The 23,361-nt window shown below is 43.3% G+C and overlaps 1 pseudogene; it reads left to right on the top strand.

The window, feature by feature from the left end:
- Positions 1-14,786: 14,786 nt before the first annotated feature.
- Positions 14,787-15,310, top strand: LOC139005290 (ferritin light chain pseudogene; annotated as a pseudogene).
- The last annotated feature ends 8,051 nt before the right edge of the window (positions 15,311-23,361 follow it).

Below are 23,361 nucleotides of genomic sequence, written 5' to 3'. Positions count from 1 at the left end.
TTGCTCAGTGGTTGAGCATCAACCCATGAACCAAGAGGTCACCAGTTCAATTCCAGGTCAGGGCACATGACTGGGTTGGGCGCTCAATCACCAGTAGGTGACATGCAGGAGGCAGCTGATTGATGTTTCTCTCTCATTCATGATTCTATCTTTCCATCCCTCTCCCTTCCTCTCTCTCTAAAATCAATAAGATAATTTTAAATGTATTGATATCTGGGTCCCACCTTCAGAGATTCTAAATAAGAATAAGAAAAAAAAATAGTAAGCAGGCATTGGAGCTACCCAGTGGCTGTAATGTGCAACTAAGGCTAAGAACCATTGCTCTCAGAATGAAGCACTGGCTCTCAAACATTAGAGGGAATTAGAACCGCTGAGAGGGTTGTAAAACACAAATTGCTGTTCTTCACCCTCAGAGTTTCTGATGCAGTAGGTCTGGAGTGGGGCTCAATAATTTGTATTTTTGAAAGAGTTCCCAGGTGATGCTGAATGCTGCTGGTCTGTTCACACTTAGAGAACACTCTGCTGCACACCCTAAAACAGTGGTGGTCCAAATGAAAAGCACTTGTGCAATTGAGTTCCTGAATTTGTCACCTTTTTAGTGAATATTATTTTTACTTGAAAGAATGCTGACACAAGTGGATATTTAGGCTTGGGTATTTGGGAGATATTTTTTCAAAGATAAAGTTAGCTGGTCACTTTAAGGAAAATAACTGACAATATTTGGTAACCCTAACAAACTCTGAGCTTTCAAGTGAAAACTAGAAATTTGGAAAATTTAGATCGACCACAATGAGTTTGACTACATGCAAATACTTAAAGATTCCTGGGGTAATACTGGTAGTAATATTGATGAATATGACTTTTGGATATTGTATAATGAAATGTGTTAACATTTGGAGAATCTGCATAGCTCAGTGAAACAGTATTTTTCAGATAAACAGTGCATACTGTTACAAAATCATGCATGGGTGACAGCCATTCAAACATTAAGTTAGACTGACTGATTTTAATGTAACAATATGATATTTCATATTTCAAATTTCACATTGCAACTAGCCTTTAAAAAATACTACCTGTGAAGTACAAATAAGAATATCCAGCCCTGGCCAGTGTGCTCAGTGGTTAGAGTGTGGGCCCTCACACAGAGGGGTCACAGTTTTGATTCCTGGTCAAGGGTGCAAACCTGGATTGCAGGTTCAATCCCCAGCCCTGGTTGGGACGTGTGTTGCAGGCAACCAATCAATGTGTCTCTCTCCCATGGATGTTTCTCTTTCTTTCCTCCTCCCTCCCTCCCTTCTACTCTCTCTAAAAAGAAAAAAATATTCTCAGGTGAGGATTAACAAACAAACAAGAAGATTATCCAGTTATCTGAAAATTTCACTAAAATATCCCCACTCTGTTTTCAACTAAATATCTCTGGGGCCAGATTTTTCTTCTTATACTTAAACCAAAGCAACAACATACCACAGCAGGCTGAACGCAGAATCAGATATGAGAATCCAGTTGAATTCTATTAAACTGGACATTGAAGATATTTGAAAAAAAGTGAAATAATGTTATTCTTCTAAACATTTTTGTTTTGGCAAATATTTAATTTTCATAAAGTTTTATTTAGATTAACATGCAGTAATTTCAGGGTTCTGGTCAAGCTGGCTGAGTAGGAGGGGCACTGTACTCACCTTCTCCCATTACCACATCAAAATTACAACTGAAAGACAAACACCATATGATTTCACTTATATGTGAAATCTAAAGAACAAAATAAGTGAACTAACAAAATTGAAACAGACTCATAGACACAGAGAACAAACTGGTGGTTGCCAGAGGGGAGGGTGGTTGGAGGACTGAGTGAAAGAGGTGAAGGGATTAAGAGGGACAAATTTGGAAGTTACAAAATGGTCACCGGGATGTAAAGTACAGCCTAGGGAATACAGTCAATCTACACTAATAAAAGAGAAATATGGTAATTAGCGTACAACCGCTACCCTTCCCATTGGCTAATCAGCTTATCCTTATGCAAATTAACTGTCAGCCAAGATGGCGGCTGGCAGCCATGCACTGAAGCCAGCAGGGAGCCTTGCTTGCTCCAGTGACTGCAGACTCCAACGTTCCCCACCTGCCTTGCCGGCCTCTCAACTGCAACTCTAAGCAACTATTACTATGTTGCAAATAAGAAGCTAAACAAAACCCCAGAAACCGGCTTTCAGTCAGCCCAGGACCGCAACATTGTATCGATGTTTTCAGCAGGGAGGCCTCAGAGCTAAAGCTGGCCCAGAATAAAATTAAAAAAAAGAAAACAAGGAGCGGTTGGGAGCTTTTAGTCACCTGCCAGCTGGAAAACAGCCCTCAGCCCCTCAGCCAGCCTGGCCAGGCACCCCAGTGGGGACCCCCACCCTGATCCAGGACACCCTTCAGGGCAAACCAGCCAGCCCCTACCCGTGCACCAGGCCTCTATTCTATATAGTAAAAGGGTAATATGCCTCCCGGCACCGGGATCAGCGGAACAGCGAGGCTCCCAGCACCATGATCAGCGTGACAGGGGGCAGCGCACAAACCCCCTGATCGCCCTGCAGCTCTGTGAGTGACAGGTGGTGGGGCCACAACATCCGTATCCGCCCTGCTCTGTTCCTGACAGGGGAAGGCGCCCCAACCCCCAGATCAGCCCTGCTCTGTGCCTGATAGAGGGGAGCTCCCCAGTCCCCTGATTGCCCTGCGGCTCTGTGTGTGACAGGGTGCAGCGCACCAACCCCCTGATCGGCCCTGCTCTGTGAGTGATAGGGGGGAGCTCCTCAACCCTCTGATCAGCCCTACACTGTGCGTGACAGGGTACGGAGCCCCAATCCCCCTGATGGGCCCTGCTCTGTGAGTGACAGGGGGCAGCGCCCCAACCCCCTGATCGGCCCTGCTCTGTGAGTGACAGGGGGCAGCGCCCCAACCCCCTGATTGGCCCTGCTCTGTGCGTGACGGGGTGGCGCCGCAACCTCCCCATCGACCCTGCCTTGAGTGTGACAAGGGGCGGTGCCCCAAACCCCAATCGGCCCTACCCTGAGTGTGACTGAGGGTGGCATCGCAACCTCCTGATCTGCCCTGCTCTGTGCATGATGGGGCGGCGCCCCAACTCCCCAATCGGCCCTGCTCTGAGCCTGACCAGGGGCTGCACTTAGAGATTGGGCCTGCCCTCTGCCACCCGGGAGCAGGCCTAAGCCAGCAGGTCGTTATCTCCCGAGGGGTCCCAGACTGCGAGAAGACACAGGCCGGGCTGGGGACCCCCCCCCCCCCCACCTCGAGTGCACAAATTTTTGTGCACCAGGCCTCTAGTATTATTATAATAACTATGTATGGTGTCAGATAGGTACTACATTTATTGGCTTGATCACTTTGTAAGTATTTGAATGTCTAATCACTATGCTGTACACCTGCAACTAATATAATATTGTATGTCAACTGTAATTGAAAAGTAAATTATTTTTTTAAAGTACAACTAAATTATAGAATAGACAACCTGGATAACCATCTGAAGACAAGCTCAACAGAAGTCCTATAAGTAAGGATATAAAGAAGAAGCTGCATTGAGCCTGGTATGCAGGGTGGAGACACAAAATGGGCTGGTTCTGCACCCACATGTGGCAGTTGAGAATCCAGAGGGATCTCTTGGATGCAAAGTTTCCCTGAGGAGTGAGGGGATCTCAGTCCCATGCTGGACTCCCCAGCCCAGAACCAGTGCCAGGAAAAGGAACCCACATATTATCTGGCTGTGAAAATCAGCAGGGATACAGTCTACCTGGGTGAGGCAGAGGCTGCTGGAAACACACAAACTCTCACTTGCAGCCAGGCACCTTGGGCTCTGACAAATGAACAACAGCTGGGGTGGTGGAGGTGCCAGAGACATACAGGAAGACACTGAGTGGCTTCAGAGCGAGGGCTGGAGGTTTGGCACCACTGTCACTGCGTTGAGCCTTCTTCCCACACAGCCAGCAGGTGGAGCCGTCTTTCTGGTGTTGAGTCTGCCCAGGCCCAGAGCTGGTGAAAGCAGGCCTTGGTTACATGGCCCCTCCCATGAATTCTAGGCCCAGCACAGGCAGCAACCAACTGCAGATCACTACATAAATATTTTACAGGTATTTCTCAAAATATGTGTACAAATTTCATGTACTTTTGCGAATGTAAGATATTTCATGATTTTTAAAAGATTGTAATCACATAAGTTGACTCTTGGTCTAGTAGGAAGAGCAGGGTTTTGAAAATAAAAGACTCAGCCCTGCCAGTGCGGCTCGGTTGGTTGAGCATCACCATGTATCAAGAGGTCACCATCCAATACCCGGTCAATGCCCAGTTGTGGGCTCAATCCCTAGTAGGGGGCATGCAGGAGGCAGCTGATCAATGTTTCTATCTATCCCTCTCCCTTCCTCTCTCTCTGAAATCAATAAAAATATGTTTTTTAAATATGGGGTTTTTTCTTTTGGTGTGTTTTTTAAAATATATTTTTATTGATTTCAGAGAGGAAAGGTGAGGGGGAGAGAGAGATAGAAGCATCAGTGATGAGGGAGAATCACTGATCAGCTGCCTCTTGCATGCCCCCTACTGGGGATCGAGCCTGCAACCTGGGCATGTGCCCTTGACGGAAATCGAACCTGGGAACCTTCAGTCCGAAGGCTGATGCTCTATCCACTGAGCAAAACCAGCAAGGGCTAAAAATATGTTAGTTTGTTTTTTAAAAAAATCCATGATTAAAGTTCTCCATCTGTATTAATCTGTAGTGCTATCTTCTGTAAACATAAAAGTGCTTTATAAACTACAAAGTTTTTGCAACTGTTGGCTGCTATTACTGCTGCAGAATAACAACATATATGTGTATCAGTTTAAACGTTTCTCTCTCCTAATGACCCTACTGTTGTGACCTTTAAGTGGACATTTGAGAATCCTTAAAAGGTCATATTTCCCATTTTTATTTTACTTCCAAAATACTTGGAGTTAAATTTATTGCACACTGTTAATAATAATTATACTATAGGTTTGTTACAGGTTATGTCTCCTCCAAATAATATTTCATCTTCTCCTTTTATCTTTTTTAAAAGTGCCTCAACTTACATGTGTCTTAATATTGTCAATGGTCTCAAATACTTTGTGGAATAAGTGGAAGAGAGTAAATTTTACGTAAACAGTAAAAGATCTTGACAGTATGAGAGAGGAGATGACCCTTGAATGTCCCCTTTGGAAAGGCTGTGAGGCATTCCCCTCTTTCTGCACGACATTAAGCTCAGATAAATAAATAAAGCACAGAACTTTCATTTTCAGGCCGTTGTCATAGCAACTTTTGACTCCAGAGAAGAAGGCATTCTCAGATCTCAGCCCTGACTCCAGAAGAGCTAAAAAGACACCAAGACTAAAAGGAGAGAATGATTTGCAAGATATGATGAAACTGGGTACCTGTTATTCAGAACTTTCCCACTGCATGTATGTAGTTTCCCCCCTGACATATATTTCCCCTTATAGATTTCCAAACTCAACAGCAATAGACTAATAATAGCCATTTATCACTTATTACATGTCAGGCGCAGAGAGCATTACAAGTATTATGTTTTTCTCCCAATAACACTGTAACTGTGGTATTATTTTTGTCAACATTTTACTTATGAGCAAACTGCGTTTAGATAGATAGATGAAGCAATTTACCCAAAGCCACACAATAATTGCTCAACCTTTCAGCCGCAGCACAGCTGACCACTTCTTAAAGCATTCTCTGGTTTTCTGGGTTTCTTCCTGCTTCACTGACCCAACACTTGGCTGCTCCTTTGTCTCTGCCTGGTCGTAAAGGCTGGCATGTCCAGGACTTCAACTGAGCAGTCTTTTCTATCCAGACTGCCTCTCCCAGTCCTGTGGCTTTAAATGCCTTCCATGAATTGATAATTCCCAAATGTATATCTTCCGCCCCAGCTCTCTCACATGCATTTCAGACTCATGTATGCAACTATTTGTGGGACACTTAGATGTCTAAGAGGTATTTCTAAGGTAATAAATCTTAACTCCTGTCCTTCGGTCTTCCCTGTCTCAGTGACAGCATTCTCTAACTCAGATGCTCAAACCAAACTTCCTAAGACTCATCCTTGATTTCTCCCTTTTCCTTACCCCTTCACTGCTAATATATAAACAAGTTATGTCAGATATTTACCCAAAATCTATGTTGAATCTACTTTTCACCCCCATTGCCACACTGTAATGAAGACTACTGTCAAATCTCTTCCCTGTATTTGTAATCAGGAACTTTCTAACTAAGGCCCCTGTTTCCGCTCTCCAAAGACCGGTCCGCATGAGCTTTTGAAACCATAAATCCGATCATGCCAGCTTAAAGCCTCCACTGGCTTCCCATTGCTCTTAGAATATAACTTGAACTCCTAACTATAGCCTAGAACAGGAGTCACCAACCTTTACAATGGTCACCAGTTGGCGACCGCTGGCCCAGAAGGCTCTGGCTTGCAAGCTCCTACTTCCTGCTGCAGCCTCCTGGAATTGTCCCCCTCCATCATTCAGCTTTAGTCACAATATCCTCCTTTCCTTACCTCAAACTGTTGTTTTTTGACCTCTGGGATTTTGTAGTATAAATTGTCTCAAATGTCCCTCTGCTCATCTTCCTAGAGGGCTCTTTTCACGCTTCAGGTTTCGGCTCCATACTGCCTTCTTAGAGGCTGCCTTTTCTAAAGTGGCTTCCTGTTGGTGCTCTCAGTCATCACATCGTTCTTATCAATAGCACGTACCAGTATCAGAAATGTTTATTATCGCCCCCTCCCCCTAATTATCCATGGGGTTACATATCCTGATTATCTTTTTCATTTCCACATTCTCAAAGTTTAGGAGCATATAGGAGGTGCTCATTGACAGGGGGAAGGAAGGAAGGAAAAAATAAAAATTCAGTGCCAAGACCCCATCCCATATTATTTTACACCAAAACTATTTTTAACTCCCTCCCCCACTTTGGGTGTTTCAAGGTGATTTCCATGTGTTATTTTGCTCTCACTCTAGACCAGGGCTGGGCAACCCCTGGCACGTGTGCCAACATGGCACACCAGTAACTTTTGCTGGCACGTGAAACCCTCTCGTATAATCTTCCATTTACAATTTTTTTCTTAATATCGACTTTTTTATTTTACAGATAAATTCAGTGTAGGTGCATCTTAGATAAATAAATAATTTTACATAACAAGTTATCTTAAAGACCATAGATATGGATTGACGAGGGAGGGGAAGAGCAATTTCTATGCCTCTGCCTTAACTCTCCCTGCCTTCTTAGATTCGACCAGTGTTTTGGTTTCATCCACATATGCTTGTGAATCTTTGTTCTCAGTGATGAATTTTGTTAAGTCTCATAATAGGAGTAGCCTGACGAATGAAAGTAATAGCTCGTGCATATCTCTGAAGGTCACGAAATATAAACCTGATGTAAAATCTCTGTCATCAGTGATGCAGCAGAAAAGTCCCACTAATAATATCAAACAGAGTCATAAAGTTTTCTGTCAGACTATCAGTGTACATGTATACATTAAAAAATAAATGTATTTTTCATCATCATATACTGTGTTTTTGTCGCTCGAATGAATTTTATTATTTCTTCAAGGTTCTTCACATACGTACACTTTAAAAGATATCAAGTAGGTGTAACATGTTCTCAACAAATTAGGGTTGGCATGCAGAAGAATTTTGAGTCAGAGATTTTGCTGGTTTTGGCACACACTCACAAAAAGGTTGCCCACCCCTGCTCTAGACTGATTCCTGAATCGCCCAAGACCATGAGTTTGAGACAAGGTGAAAGGAGAGGGACTGTGACAGATGGAGCTGGCAGTGCCTCTAAGCAACTACGAGCTTCCTTATCCTTGAAAACTCGTTTGGCTTTGGGGGAGGGGGCAAAAATAGAGACCACTACAGCACAGTTTTTACTCCCTCCCAAGCGATGGTTAACTTCCTTGAGAGAAGAAAACAGATTCTTGATAAAGTTAATTCATACATCAGTACCCTCAGAATGAAGGCCACCCTAGTGGCCAGGTCCACATCACAAACCTAAACCTGAGTCAGCCTGCACTTACGGGAAACACTAGTCCAGAAACCTACACACCAATCACAATCCTCCAACTCAGAAAACAGGACCTCCTGGCCAACAATCCATTAGCTCACTCTGGCAGACAATCCCTCAGGAACAGTGCTTCGCTGCTTGGGAGGCACTGACTCCCCCAATCCTATGATTATTTTCCCTGTGGTCGGAAAAGGGGCCACACACTACACCTGACAAGTCAGGGGAGGCCACATGGCAGCCTTACAAACTCAAGAGATGGAAATTAAAACTTTCTAACTAAAAGCAAGTCATGGCCTTGGCCGGGTGGCTCAGTTGGTTGGAGTGTCATTTTGTGGATTCACTCTCTGGTCAGGGTGTGTATAGGAAGTGGCCGGTCAATGTTTCTCTCTCTCTCTCTCTCTCTCTCTCTCTCTCTCTCTCTCCCCTCTCCCCTCCTTTTTTCTCTTTCTCTGTCTCTCTCCCTTCCTCTCTCTGAAAATCAGTAAACATATCCTAGGGTAAGGATTTTAAAAAAATTAAAAGCAAGTCATGGTGGGCAATCATGTCCTAGGTCGGTATCTTTTTTGACAAAGGGCAGTCTTTACCTTAACTGAGCGTGTCTATGGTCTTTTTGTATGTACAGTAACATACCTTTGGAATGTCCGGTTAATTTCCTTTCTCCAGACCCCTCATGGCACAGTCACTGCATCAGGGCAGAGATCACAAAACCCCGCAGTTATCGTTGTCTCATTAACTGTTAACTGTTAACTATCCTGTACCTACCAATGTAAAAGAAGTCCCATATTTTTCTGTGTATAAGATGCCCCGCCCCCACTTTTCCAACCCCAAATTAAGAAATCAATATTTTAAACATTTTGCTGGTTTTCCTCTTAAGGTCTTCTTTTTTTTGGCATCTTAAGGAGTTGTTCCTGTTTTCTCCACTGTCTGATCATACACTCAGTGGGAGTAGGTCCAAATTGTCTCTCTGCAGCTCTATTTCCATGCTCTTTTGCAGAACTGATTACATTTAGTTTGAATTTTACAGAGTAAGACAATCGCGTACCAGTATTTATCTTTTTATTTTTTTGAATCTTTATGGGCTCAGAACACTCCAGTCCCTGTTGCATCTGCACACTCTCCACCTCCACTTCCAATTATGGCATCAGCTGACGTCAGTAACAATAAGGCCCATGATTGGAGGAAGTCTGTTTGACAAGGTATGTGCAGCTATGCACCTGTGGGGCTCCCTCCTCAGCTGACTTCCATGTATAACATGCCCCTTAATTTTCAGATTAAAAAAAAAATAGGGTTTTATACATGGAAAATATGATATGTGTGTATCATTTTACTTTTTATCCAATCCCAGAGGTTTTCCTGCTTTGCTTTCTCCCACCTCCCTAATCTATCACCAATGGATTTCATGTAACCCCTTTATGACTTTTATGCCCCCTCCTTTGATTTAATGTATAAAATAAGGTACAAAACTGCCACTCTCTGGAGCATTTTCTCAATCCATTGAAATTTTGCTTCCTACAACTGTCATCATTTTGGTTCAAGTAAACTCATCAAAATCCTCTACAGGTTTAGACATGTCTCACATCGACATCCCTTGAATAAAGGACATCAAAATCAATACTAAATTGTTTTATTTTTGTCATTTAACATTTCCCATTACAACTTTCCCCACCAAATTGCCAAGGTGTTTAGGTAGTTGTTTCAAGCAAAGAACATTATTTCAAAGTGTTAATTTTGGGGGTGGACTTGACAACCATACCAGCCCGTTTTTCTTATTCTCACTCTTTAATTATTGGCACTGAAATTGTATCTAAACAATTTATGAGGAAGGAATACAGAAAGAAGACATGAAATACCATAACCTGATGTATTAGGAGGCTAAAGGGCAGCCTAGGAAATTATTGAATATGGGGAGGAAATTATATTTTTCTCTACCCTTCAAGTTCTCAGCTGAGGGTCCTATAACAGAAGACATATTAAGAAAAGCAATCCTACAAAAACAAACACACACACACAACAACAAAAAAAGAGCAATCATACAAATTTAGCTAATATAAGTTTTACATGACACAAGAGCCTTCATAAGGAGGAAATGAAGACTGGGCAAGGGGTTAAACCTGAGAGTTTTTATGCTGTTTGACAAAGAGTAGAAAGTCATGGAAAGATTGGACGGGACAAAGGGTATGAGGTAAGTGTAGTAACTGAGGGAAACTTAGCAAGGCCTGTTCATTCAGACTCCTCTCTGTGTCCCTTTGTCTTTGGAAATAAGGATGCTCCTTCCTCTGAGAAGGCACTTCTCATCTGAGGGTTTGATGACGTGCTTCAGGGCAAAGGTCAGGCGGCCCTTCCTGCACAGGCTGTTATTCAAATTCCTCCACCTTAAAATATTTAATAAGTCAAGGCAGCATATTTTTGGTTAGCATGGATGTTTCTCATCCCTTCATTCAGACCCAAAATTGGTTGTAAAGTCCAGCCAACTCCTAGGGTAAGAAATAAGGAAGATGATACAAGGATATTCTTCCACACAGAATGTAGTTCAAATGTAAACATGTTTCTAAAGAGTTTGAATCTCAAATATCTCACTCTACTTCTGGTACCAAAAAGAAGCATGCCAAGGCCTGAGAGAAATAAATTATTATAATTTGCATGTTAGTTGGCTTTCAGTAAGATTTGTTCCTGAGCCTTTTAAATGTCAAAGATTTTAGCATTAAAACACTTAGTGTTCAAGGCTTTAGAAACTCTCAATGCTAATGTTTTTGTTTTGTATTTTAAGTTACAATTCTTTGGATGAAGTCTTTCATATTCAAAACACTTAAATTCCTACTAAGTAAAAACCTTGCAGGGGGTTTGAAGAGTTTCAGCCATAATGATAGACTAGAAATTAACTTTACTCTTGACCTTTATATTGACTTGATGCAACCTTGCAAAGATCATTTATCTTCCTGTGGTTTCAGTTTTTTTCATTCTAAAACATAAAAAGTAATAGGGATATTATTTTGAGATCATTGAAGAAAATGGACAGTTTTGGTATGTTATTTGCAGATGTACTCATATCAAATTCAATTATGCAGATGCTATTTTTAAATATCTTTCTAATTCTGTACTATATGATTTATAAGTTTCAGACTATGAAAACAAAATTTAATTTGCTAGTTTGTCAAAATCTAACATCTGCCGTTTCTTTTCAATTAGGGCAAAAGAGCCACAGTAAACTTTGAAATAATAAATCTCCAGAGTTACTTTTGCCTTTTCTTCTGCTACACAGAACCACGCCTCTTCACTCCTCTGCAAAGGTTTCATCACGTGATGCTCCCCTCTCATGCCCCTGACCTTGGATCTACAAATACCACAATTTTATAGGCAAAGTAATTTTATATCAGAGGAAATGCAGACATCAAAAACATTAAAACTATACAGTTTGGTACCGACCCCCAAGTTCGTGGGCCTGATGCTTCGAAAGACCAAAACTCAAAACATCAGTTTGGAGTAAGGAAAGGTTTATTGATGAAGAAGGTGCCAACAGAAAAGATGGGAAACTTAATGCCTCAAACCCATCTTTTCTTTTTTAAAATATTTTTATTGATTTCAGAGAGGGAGGGAGAGGGAGAGAGATAGAAACATCAATGATGAGAGAGAATCATGGATCGGCTGCCTCCTGCATGCCCCCTACTATAGATTGAGCCCGCAACCCGGGCATGTGCCCTGACCAGGAATTGAACCGTGACCTCCTGGTTCATAGGTTGTCGTTCAACCCCTGAGCCACGCAGGTGGGGCTGCCTCAAATCCATCTTGCTGGCTGAATTAACTTTAGGGTTTTTAAGGGTTTTTGCAGTGGTTCTTAACCTTCTGGCCCTTTAAATACAGCTCCTCATGTTGTGACCCAACCATAAAATTATTTTCATTGCTACTTCATAACTGTAATGTTGCTACTGTTATGAATCGTAATGTAAATATCTGATATGCAGGATGGTCTTAGGCGACCCCTGTGAAAGGGTCGTTCGACCGCTAAAGGGGTCGAGACCCACAGCTTGAGAACCGCTGGTAGGGGAAAAGGTATGCAGAAGTGCTGACAGGACAAGGTTTAATTGGAAACTATTGGTCCTCTGGACCAGTGGTTCTCAACCTTGGCTGCACATTAGAATGAGGCCAGAAATCAGGATTTTAAAAAGATTCCCAGGTGATTCTAATGTGCAGCCAAGGTTGAGAACCACTGCTCTGGACAATGGACCGGTTATGTCCTGGTCCTATGGTTCCCTGTGGATGGGTTGGGAGAGACTTTGGTTGTGGGTGTAGCTGGGGATCAAAGTTCTCTCCTCTTGGCATGCTTCCGCTACATAACTTGTGGATTTGGTCTATTGTTTTTGAAAAGCAACTCGGTATCTCCTTAAACAGTTTAGGACCATTTTAAGCTGGTTCTGCAGTTACAATTTTTCTAGTAAACAAAGAATGCAAATTAAAATTGAATAACATTTGTACCTAGCCATTTGACAAATATCAAAATTATATTTGGCAAATATTAAATATTATAGTTTCTTGTATTTGCTAAAGTGTAGGGAAACAGATTGTCACATACTGCTAGTGGGAGTATAAGTTGGTAAGAACTTTTTGAGGAATAATTGGCAATACCTATCAAGTTTAAAATATTACTTTGAACAGCACAGTAGTACACAAAGATACAAACATAAACTATCAAGTGTCAGTGGGAATATAAAGTCGCCACAATACTCTTACACGGCTGGTGGGAATGTAAGCTGGCCTAACCACTTTGGAAAACAATTTGACATTATCTGAGAAAGCTGAAGATGTATATTTCTTATGACAAGGCAGCTCCTCTCCTGGAAATGTAGATAAGAGAACTCTTGCACAGGTGTTCTGATCTACACTACAAGACAAAAAACCCAGAGACAACCCTAATTGTCAATCAACGACGCAATAGATAAACTCAGCAGTGAAAATGAATGAATTACATCTGCTCACAATGACATGAATAATCTCTGGAACATTGTGTTGTGAGGAATAGCGAGTTGCCGAGTAATATCTACAGTATGACTTTGTGTGAAGTTCAAAAACATGCAAAGCAAGTTCATATATCATTTAGGAAATCAGATACATGTGGCAAAACTAAAAATGATAATAGACATAAATGCAGGATAGTGGTTACCTCTGATGGAGAGAAAGGAAGATGGGGTTGAGGAAAGGCACAAAAGGGACTTGAAAGATAACAAAAATGTTGAGCTTTTCCCCCATTAATCTTGGTGGTAAGTTGAGGGTGTTTGGTTTTGGTGATGAATGTGCTTCTTTTTAGTTCATAAATATTTTTGTATCTAGTTAATATCCATGTCTGAGAAAAGTATCTTTGTTTACCTGGGGACATTGGCCACACCAGATTGTCTATGCAAACATGAATTCATGGTGAGGGCTTTGGGCCACATGGTATCAAGCTCAGTCTCCGCAGGTGCTGGAAGCTCAGGTCAGCCACTCAGGCTGTCAACCATATCTCTGTGACCAAATCCCGATAAAAACTCTGGGCACCAAGGCTCGGGTGAGCTAGGCTGGTTGGCAATGCTCCATGTGTATTGTCATGAGCTTGTTTTTGGAAGAAATGAGGACTGCCCCAATGCCACTTGGAGAGGACAACTCGAATATCCTGCCCCATGCACACATTCCCATAGGTGATTTCAATCTGTATTCTTCCAATGCAATAAACTGTAACCATGAACACAATAGCTTTCAGTGAGTTCTGTCAGTCCCTCTAGCAAATTATTGAACCTGGAAGTAGTCTTGGGACCCCTGAACTTGCAGTTAACTTTAAAAGTGAGGGTGGGCCCAGCATGCGTGGCTCAGTGGTTGAGCATCGACCTATGAACCAGGAGGTCACTGTTCAATTCCTGGTCAGGGCACATGCCTGGGTTGCAAGCTCTATCCCCTGTGTGTGGCATGCAGGAGGCAGCCAATCAATGATTCTCTCTCATCATTGATGTGTCTATCTCTCTTTCTCCCTTTTTTTCTCTCTGAAATAAAAAAAAAAATAGAATTGAGGGTGGTCTTAGGAAGTCCTGAACTTTGCAATATTATCCTACATAATAAAAGCCTAGGTGGCATCGCAGGACACCCTCGCGCGACGTTGTCACAAGATGGCTGCCACAAGATGGCCAGCAGGGGAGGGCAGTTGTGGTCAATCGGGCTGGCAGGGGAGTGGTTAGGGGGAGATCAGGCTGGTAGGCAGAAGCAGTTGGGGCAATCAGGCAGGCAGGCTAGCGGTTAGGAGCCAGCAGTCCTGGATTGTGAGAGGGATGTCCCAGATTGGAGTGGGTGCAGGCTGAGTTGAGGGACAACCCCCCTCCCCCGCCCCGCCTCCTGTGCACAAATTTCATGGACCAGGCCTCTAGTAAACTATAATAGCCAAAAGAATGAGTAAAACTTTGGAACCACTTCAATGTCTACCAATAAAAACTAGTTTAATGAATTCTGGTATATCCACATCTTAGAATATTATTGTTATTAAAATGCTATAAAAATGTTTAGGCAATGTCCTGAGTGATCCCGTGGATCTATCTCTTGCTTCAACCGTGTTTGGACAAAACAGACCCAGGTACTCCCCTTCTTCCAGCCTCTGACCACTCTCCAACCTCTTTCCCAGTCACCAACTTTGGAACCACCTCGGCCATCCTCAGCCTCTGAGACCAGCCCACACAATTTTTTAATCTTAACTCCTTATTGCCGAGCAACCATGAGCTCCCAAATTCATCAGAATTACTCCACCGAGGTGGAGGATGCTGTCAACTGCCTGGCCAACCTGCACCTGTGGGCCTCCTACACCCACCTTTCTCTGGGCTTCTATTTCAACCACATGGATGTGGCTCTGGAGGGCTTGGGCCACGTCTTCCACAAGTTGGCAGAGAAGAAGCGTGAAGGCACTGAGGGTCTCTTAAAGATGCAAAACCAGCGTGGTGGCCACACTCTCTTCCAGGACGAGCTGAAGCCTTCCCAAGATGAGTGGGTAAAACTCAGGACCATGGAAGCTGCCATGGCCCTGGAGAAGAACCGGAACCAGGCCCTTTTGGAGCTGCATGACCTGGGTTCTACTTGCACAGACCCTCATCTCTGAGACTTCTTGTAGAGCCATTTCCTGGATGAGGAGGTGAAACTCATCAAGAACATGGGCAACATCTGACTCACATCCGCAGGCTGGCTGGCCCCTAGGCTGGGCTAAGCAAGCACCTCTTTGAAAGCCTCCCCATCAAGCAGGACTAGGAGCCTTTGGAGCCCACAGTCCTCTGAAGGGCCCCTCTGCTTCCCTGTGTCTGGCTTTTGCCTGAGCCTCTTCCTAAAACCACTAGCCATCTTTTGAACCACCCTCGAGCTCTCTCCCGTGCATTGGACCAAATGGAAACAATAAAGCTTTTTGTAGGGAAAAAAAGTGCTTAAGTGATATATTAAGAAACAAGTACTAAGATAATAAGATTTATTTTTAGTAAAGTGTGTGTGTGCGTGTGTGTGTGTGTGTGTGTGTGTGTGTGTGTGTGTGATTCTGTGAGGGATGAATCAGACACAGATTCTGCCTTAAATAGAGTCCAATAACAGTTTTGTTTTTAAAACTGTTCATCCAAAATCTTCTCCTTAGTTGCCCATGTCTGAGTGGCACCCCTTCTTTTGAGAACATCTCTCCCTCTTACAGAAGCCATGTGGTTCCAGCCATGTGGTTCCTCATGGCCTATCCCCCTGCCCTCAGCCAATTAGTCTGGAATGGCTACCTCATCTAAGTTGGGTCTGTCATGTACCCTCCCCAACTAGCCACAGTTGACAAGTTGAGGAATGGGTCAGTAAAAGTTCTATCATAGAATTTTTTTTATAACTAAAGGCAGAAAAAAAACAGTTTGAAACTTAGAAGCTGCCAGTGACAGTAAAGCTCGGTACACAAATTAGCAATGAGAGAAAATACAACCAATACTTCAAAGACACATACTGGAGAATGTCAGTGTCATGGTCATATTTGAGACTGAATCCAATTTTCCATGAAACCCAACTGCATTCCCTCCTTTTTGCCATTTGGTTATACAGCCCTTCAATTTTCGTATCTACCCCAGTATCTTTCAAATAACTCTCCTTTTTGCTTAATGTTTTTGAAATGGATGCCCTCTTTATTTATATACTAGAGGCCCGGTGCACAAAAATTTGTGCATTCGGGGGGGCGAGGGGGTCCCTCAGCCCATCCTGTGCCCTCTCGCAGTCTGGGACCCCTCAGGAGATAATGACCTGCTGGCTTAGTCCTGCTCCTGGGTGGCAGAGGGCAGGCCCAATCCCTAGGTGCAGCCCCTGGTCGGGCTCAGAGCAGGGCTGATTGGGGAGTTGGGGCGCTGCCCCCTGTCATGCACAGAGCAGGGCGGATCGGGAGGTTGCGATGCCACCCCTAGTCACGCTCAGGGTAGGGCCGATTGGGGGGTTGGGGCACCGCCCTCTGTCACACTCAAGGCAGGGTCGATAGGGAAGTTGCGGCGCCACCCCCTGCCATGCACAGAGCAGGGCCGATGAGGGGGTTGGGGCGCTGCCCCCTGCCATGCACAGAGCAGGGCCGATCAGGGGGTTGGGGCGCTGCCCCCTGTCACACACAAAGCAGGGCCGATCAGGGGGTTGGGGCGCTGCCCCCTGTCACACACAGAGCAGGGACCATCAGGGGGGTTGGGGCTCCGTACTCTGTCACACACAGAGCAGGGACCATTAGGGGGGTTGGGGCTCTGTACTCTGTCACACACAGAGCAGGGCCCATCAGGGGTTTGAGGAGCTCCCCCTTATCATGCACAGAGCAGGGTCAATCAGGGGTTTTGGGAGCTCCCCCCTGTCATGCACAGAGCAGGGCCGATCAGGGGGTTGGGGAGCTGCCCCCTGTCACACACAGAGCAGGACCAATCAGGGGGTTGAGGAGCTCCCCCCTGTCATGCACAGAGTAGGGCCAATAGGGGAGCTGGGGCACCGCCCCCTGTCACATACAGAGCAGGACCCGTGGGGGGGGGTAGTTGAGGTGCCACACACTGTCACACTCAGGGCAGGGCCGATGGGGAGGTATGGCTCTACCCCGTCTCACATAGAGCAGGGCCCGTGGGGGGGTTGGGGCGCCGCCACTGTCACACACAGAGCCGCAGGGCAATCAGGGGGTTTGGGTGCTGCCCCCTGTCACGCTGATCCCGGTGCCGGGAGGCCTCGCAGCTCCGCTGATCCCGCCTGGCAGGGTCACAGATCCAGGTCCCAGACCGCAGACAGCCTTGCCTGCTGCCGCCTGCCTTTGGTATGCAAATTAGCCGCCATCTTGTTGCTTCAGGGTGGGGGTCCCCACTGGGGTGCCTGGCCAGTCTGGGTGAGGGGCTGAGGGCTGTTTTCAGGCTGGCGGGCAACTGAAGCTCCAAACCTCTCCTTTTTTTCTTTTTTTTTATTCTGGCATTTATTTACCTTCTATGGCTGTCACTGGAGCTGAGAGCCGGCTTTCTCTCTGAGGCTCCACTGAAAGCAGGTTTCTGGCCTTTGTTTTCTGTATTCGAAACAATGTTGCAACTCCAGCTCTGAGATCCCGGCTGACTGACAGGAGGTTTCTGGAGTTTTGTTTATCTTCTATAAATGTTACTATGTTTCCAACTGAAGCTCAGAGGCCGGCGGGGAACGTTGGAGTCCACAGCAAGCAAGCCTCCTGTTAGCTTCCAGCTGCCTGGCTGCCGGCCGCCATCTTGGCTGACAGTTAATTTGCATAAGGATATGCTGATTAGCCAATGGGAAGGGTAGCGGTCGTACGCCAATTACCATGTTTCTCTTTTATTAGTGTAGATATTTCAGAGAGGAAGGGAGAGGGAGAGATAGAAACATCAATGATGAGAATCATTGATTGGCTGCCTCCTGCATGCCTCACACTGGGGATAGAGCCTGCAACCCAGGCATACACCCTTTGACCGGAATCGAACCTGGACCCTTCAGTTCTCATGCCTATGCTTTATCCACTGAGCCAAACCTGCTAGGGAATAGACTTCCTCTTAATATCTCTCCAATCCAGGCACTTCAACCACTTCTCTCCATCTCAACTGTCATTGCCTTAGTTTAGATCAGTAATTTTCAACCTTTTTCACTCATGGCACACATAAGCTAATTACTAAAATTCTTCAGCACATGAAAATATAATTTTTTGCTGATCTGACAAAAAAGGCATAATATTGATTCATTCACACCAAACGGCTATTGTTGTGTTGGCTGTTGTCATCTTTAAAATTTGACAACCTAAAGGAAAAGAGGTTAGTGCCTCTGACTAAATAGTCAGGTATTGCATCTTTTAAAAATTCTTGTGGCACACTAGTTAAAAATCACTGGTTTAGATCACCATCCTTCCTATTCCCCTTTGCCCCCTTTTTATTGCATCAGCCTCCTATTTCTCTATTCATTAAGTCACTTATTCAATAAATATGTATTAAGTATCCAGTATATACCAACACTTTTTAGATGCTGAAGAGATAAGCATCTTTGTGAAGAACACAAAGCCCCTACTTTCATAAAGACCTTATTGTTGTTGAGGGATAAAGTTAATAGACAAATAAATACATAATATGATGTCTCATAGTGATAAGTGCTATGAAGAATCTATGATACAGTATTGCAGTACATTCCCCGAGGGGTTCCAGACTGTGAGAGGGTGCAGGCCAGGCTGAGGGACTCCCCCCACCCCCAGTGCATGAATGTCATGCACCGGGCCTCTAGTAGACAAATAAATGCATAATATGATGTCTCATAGTGACAAGTGCTATGAAGAATCTATGATCCAGTGTTGCAGGATGGTCCCTAATCATGCCTTCTTGGGTATTCCCCTCTGACAATGACTCTGGTTCCACAATAACATTTTAGCTGATGTGACATTACCAAATGTGGTACAAGCAGGAGCTTGAAAAGTGCTTGTGTATTGAACTTGCTTTCTCTCATTTCTGAGAGCTGTGCAAGCCATTTTGGCTGACCCAATGATGATCCCATACACATTAAAGGGCCATCTAGACCATCCAGCCACAGCCTAGCCAGCCCAAGCCAGAACTGCTCAGCCAATCCTCAGAATGGTAAAAAAATAATAAATGTTTGTTGTTTTAAGCCACTAGGTTTAGTGTGTGTGTGTGTGTGTGTGTACATATGGATTTCAAAGAGGAAGGGAGAAGGAGGGAAAGATAGAAACATCAATATTAAGAGAGAATCATTGATCGGCTGCCTCCTGCAGGCCCCACACTGAGGATTGAGCCTGCAACCCGGGCATGTGTCTTGACTGGGAATAGAACCGAGACCTCCTGGTTCATAGCTAGTTGTTCAACCACTGAGCCATGTCGGCTGGCCTAGGAAAATCACATTTCTGCACTTTAAGCATTAGTACTCCTGACAGAGACACAAACCAACTAGAACCTCAGAGGCACTGAATCCAATCTGTGGTGACACAAAGGACAGTCACACTGCCTCTGCTTCAGAAATAATTCTGGGACTTAGAGAATAAGAATACTCAGAACTTTCAGGGACTTCCAAATTCCTTCGTAGTGTTTGTCCCTTCAGAGTAAGAAAGAAAGATCCATTAATAATGAAAGCGAACACTTATATAACCCTTACTATGTGCTAGGCTCTGTTCTTAATTATACGTATTAATATATATTTATATTTATGTTATATAAATACATGTGTGTTTTTTTTTGGTTGTTAATCCTCACCCAAGGATATTTTTCCCATTGCTTTTTAGAGAGAATGGAAAGGAGGGAGAGAGGGGGAGGGAGGGAGTGAGAGAGAAACATTGATGTGAGAGAGACACATTGATTGGTTGCCTCTTGCACATGCCCTGACCAGGGCTGGGGATTGAACCTGCAACCCAGGTACCTGCCATTGACTAGGAATTGAACCCACAACCCCTCAGTGAGCAGGCTGATGTTCTAACCACTGAGAAACATCAGCCAGAGTTATATTATATATTTGACATATATGAAATAATAAATACATATATCAAATCTATAAAAGTTTAAGAAAACTCTACAGAAACTTTACATGGTTTCAAAAATCCCCAAATTGTTGGAATAAGTCATTTCTGCAAGAAGCCCTGATTTTCTTTTATTGGAAAACTAGAGGCCTGGTGCATGAAATTTGTACATGGGTAGGGTCCCTAGGCCTGGCCAGTGATCAGGGCCAATCTGTGGGGTGACCAGCGGGGAGATCGGGGGGCCAACCACTGGCACCCACCTTGGCTGACCAGGGGCCTGCAGGCTGGGGGCAGCTCCTGCATTGAGTGTCTGCCCCCTGGTGGTCAGTACACGTCATAGTGACCGGTCATTCCGCCATTCGGTCAATTTGCATATTAGGCTTTTATTTTATAGGATGGCATTTCAGAACCACAGTCTGTTTCAAGGTTGCTCTATGCTATTGGATGGATTATTCAATATTTCTGGGCTTTTTCAGTGGATAGAACCAGGAAATATATTTTTTTTTTTTTATTGATTTTTTACAGAGAGGAAGGGAGAGAGATAGAGAGTTAGAAACATCGATGAGAGAGAAACATCGACCAGCTGCCTCCTGCACATCTCCTACTGGGGATGTGCCCGCAACCCAGGTACATGCCCTTGACCGGAATCGAACCTGGGACCTTTCAGTCCGCAGGCCGACGCTCTATCCACTGAGCCAAACCGGTTTCGGCTAGGAAATATATTTTTAAAGATAAAATGTTTCATGGGTTCACAGTGATATTTCTACTTCTAATTCAGGACTACAGGGTTATTCCTTAACGTATTTTATGTTACTTCTGAATCTCCTTCTTCCATGCCAAGAATTCTGGTTCCCAAAGACATGAGCAATGACAGAATATCCCAGGATAGCTCAGTTACTGAATCCCACGTTGAACACAGAAGGGTTTCAAAGAAATAATATGCAGAATAACTATCAGAAACTATGATTATTAAAACCAATTTTAAAACATTTTGCATACTTATCCTCATTCTCACCTCATTTTTTTAAGTTGTACTCATACACATTATCAAGGGATGTAATCATCACATACCATATTTTCTTGCTTAGTTTTCATTTACAAGTAACTACATACTTAATGCTCATATCATTTCTTATATCAAAGTCTCTGTAGTTATTTTGGTTGTATGAAGCTTATTCTTTAATGTATTCCCGAAGGTCTCATCGGAACAATATCCTAAGTTCCTGCATGTTCATAACACTTTGCCTGTGTCCTTTATGCTTGAAAGTCATGTTTTCTTTTCTTGAGTATGCTAAATATACTATTCCATTTTCTTCTAACAAAATGTCACAGTTTAATGATAACCTTTCTTTCCTTGTAAGCCATATATTCTTTTTGTTTAGATGCCTAAATAATTTCTTTCTTTTTCATTAAAGGGAAGAAATTTTACTAGACTATGTCTTGGTATTGGTCATACAGTTCAATATTCTCATACGCATAGTGTGTTATTTTAATATGTACTTTCAAATCTGTTTTATTTCAGACATTTTTTCTTGAATTTTGTATTGTTTAAATCTCTTGCTTTTGTTTTCTTATTCAATAACTTCTGTTCACCATATGTTGGATTTTCTTTGCCTATACTCATTCAATAGTTGTATTGGTTCTCAAATCCTTATCTCTTTTTAAATTTATTTTTTATTAAAATGTTTCTTTATTTTAACCTTCTATTTGTCTTGAGGCATTATCTGTGCATTTATTCTCTGAGTCCTTTGTAGTTTAGTCTTTGTTTTTTAAATTTCTATATTTTTCTTGATTTCTGTCACTTCTAAGTTTTTCTATTTCTCATTAATTTATTATTTCATGTTTTATATAATTTTCTTAATGTCTTTTAGTTCATTTTGAAATAGTACATTATATTTTGCTTTTCCTTTTTTTAAAAATATATTTTATTGATTTTTTACAGAGAGGAAGGGAGAGAGATAGAGAGTTAGAAACATCAATGAGAGAGAAACATCGATCAGCTGCCTCCTGCACATCTCCTACTGGGGATGTGCCTGCAATCCAGGTACATGCCCCTGACCGGAGTCGAACCCGGGACCCCTCAGTCCGCAGGCCGACGCTCTGTCCACTGAGCCAAACCGGTTTGGGCTGCTTTTCCTTTTTTAAAGCAAATCTTTCTGGTTGCTTTTATTATCTGTAGGTATATTATTCTGCTCCATATTCTCATTTTTTCTTATAATAACTTTGTATGATTGACCTCAATACTTTTCTGTTGATTATTTTTGTATAAAGGTATTGTTCTTGAACTTTTGGAAGGAGGCTTTGTCCATGACAAGTTTTCTAACTTCACAAAGTTACCTATTCCTCTGTGTTTCATGTAGTGTAAAAAATATAGCAGCTTGCTTTGTAAGATTTCCTGGCTGTGTTCCCTGTATCCACTTTTATCTGGACCTTCTTTCCTTCATCTCCACAGTGCCCATTCAGCTCAATTTTAATTTCATTCCCATCAGTATCCTCAGGGAAGGGCCCTGTCCTGAAAGGGGGCCTTTGCTGGTGAATTTTGAGAGTTCACAGGGACTAAGCTTCCTCAGAACTTTCAGACCCTACTGCAGGCCCCTTGCATTCACTTGCTCATTGGAGTAGGCTAAACAATTTTAGCCATTCTAAAATTAGCCTGCTGAACTTTCCCAGAAATACCTGTTGGATACTGTAGGGGTTTCTGTTCTCAGACTAGTTAGGTGACCCGCCGCTCTCCTCTGCTTTCTGCTGCACAAATGCTGATACCACGTAGGTCTTGTGACCATCAATAATTCGTCCTTACCAGCTTGTATTTCAGAGTTCATGGGATACCTTCTCACCTGGTTTTGTTGGAAATGTCTGTGTATTTTGATTTTGCTATTTAATTGTTCTGTCCATTTTTATGTGGAGATTAGGCAAGTTCCAAACTCTATTCTGCCACTGCCATTTCCAATTTCCCAAATCCCTGTGATCATTCTAGGGCCCATACTGAAGGGGCAGACTACACAGGAGAATCTCTTCTTGTGGTAAAAGGAGACATGCAAGAGAACAAACCTGAAACCAGAGGATGCTTACAACCTTGCTTGCAGCACACACTTATTTTTTTTTAATTTAAATTCTTTATTGTTTAAAATATTACATAAGTCTCATTTTTTCCCTATTGACCTCTTCCTGGCTGCCCCCACATCCCAGCACATGCCCACCACCCGCCCCCACCCCCGCCCCACGTCTGTGTCCATTGGCTTTGCTCATATGCATGCATACAAGTCCTTTGGTTGATCTCTTACCCTCTCACCCCCTGCCACCCTCATAGGTTGGACAATCTGTTTGATGCTTCTAT

The sequence above is a fragment of the Myotis yumanensis genome, unplaced genomic scaffold (genome assembly GCF_028538775.1).
Source record: "Myotis yumanensis isolate MYYU_CA2020_CCGP unplaced genomic scaffold, mMyoYum1.0.hap1 SCAF_3, whole genome shotgun sequence".
NCBI classification, from domain to species: domain Eukaryota; kingdom Metazoa; phylum Chordata; class Mammalia; order Chiroptera; family Vespertilionidae; genus Myotis; species Myotis yumanensis.
This window is presented reverse-complemented; position numbering and strand designations above follow the sequence as displayed.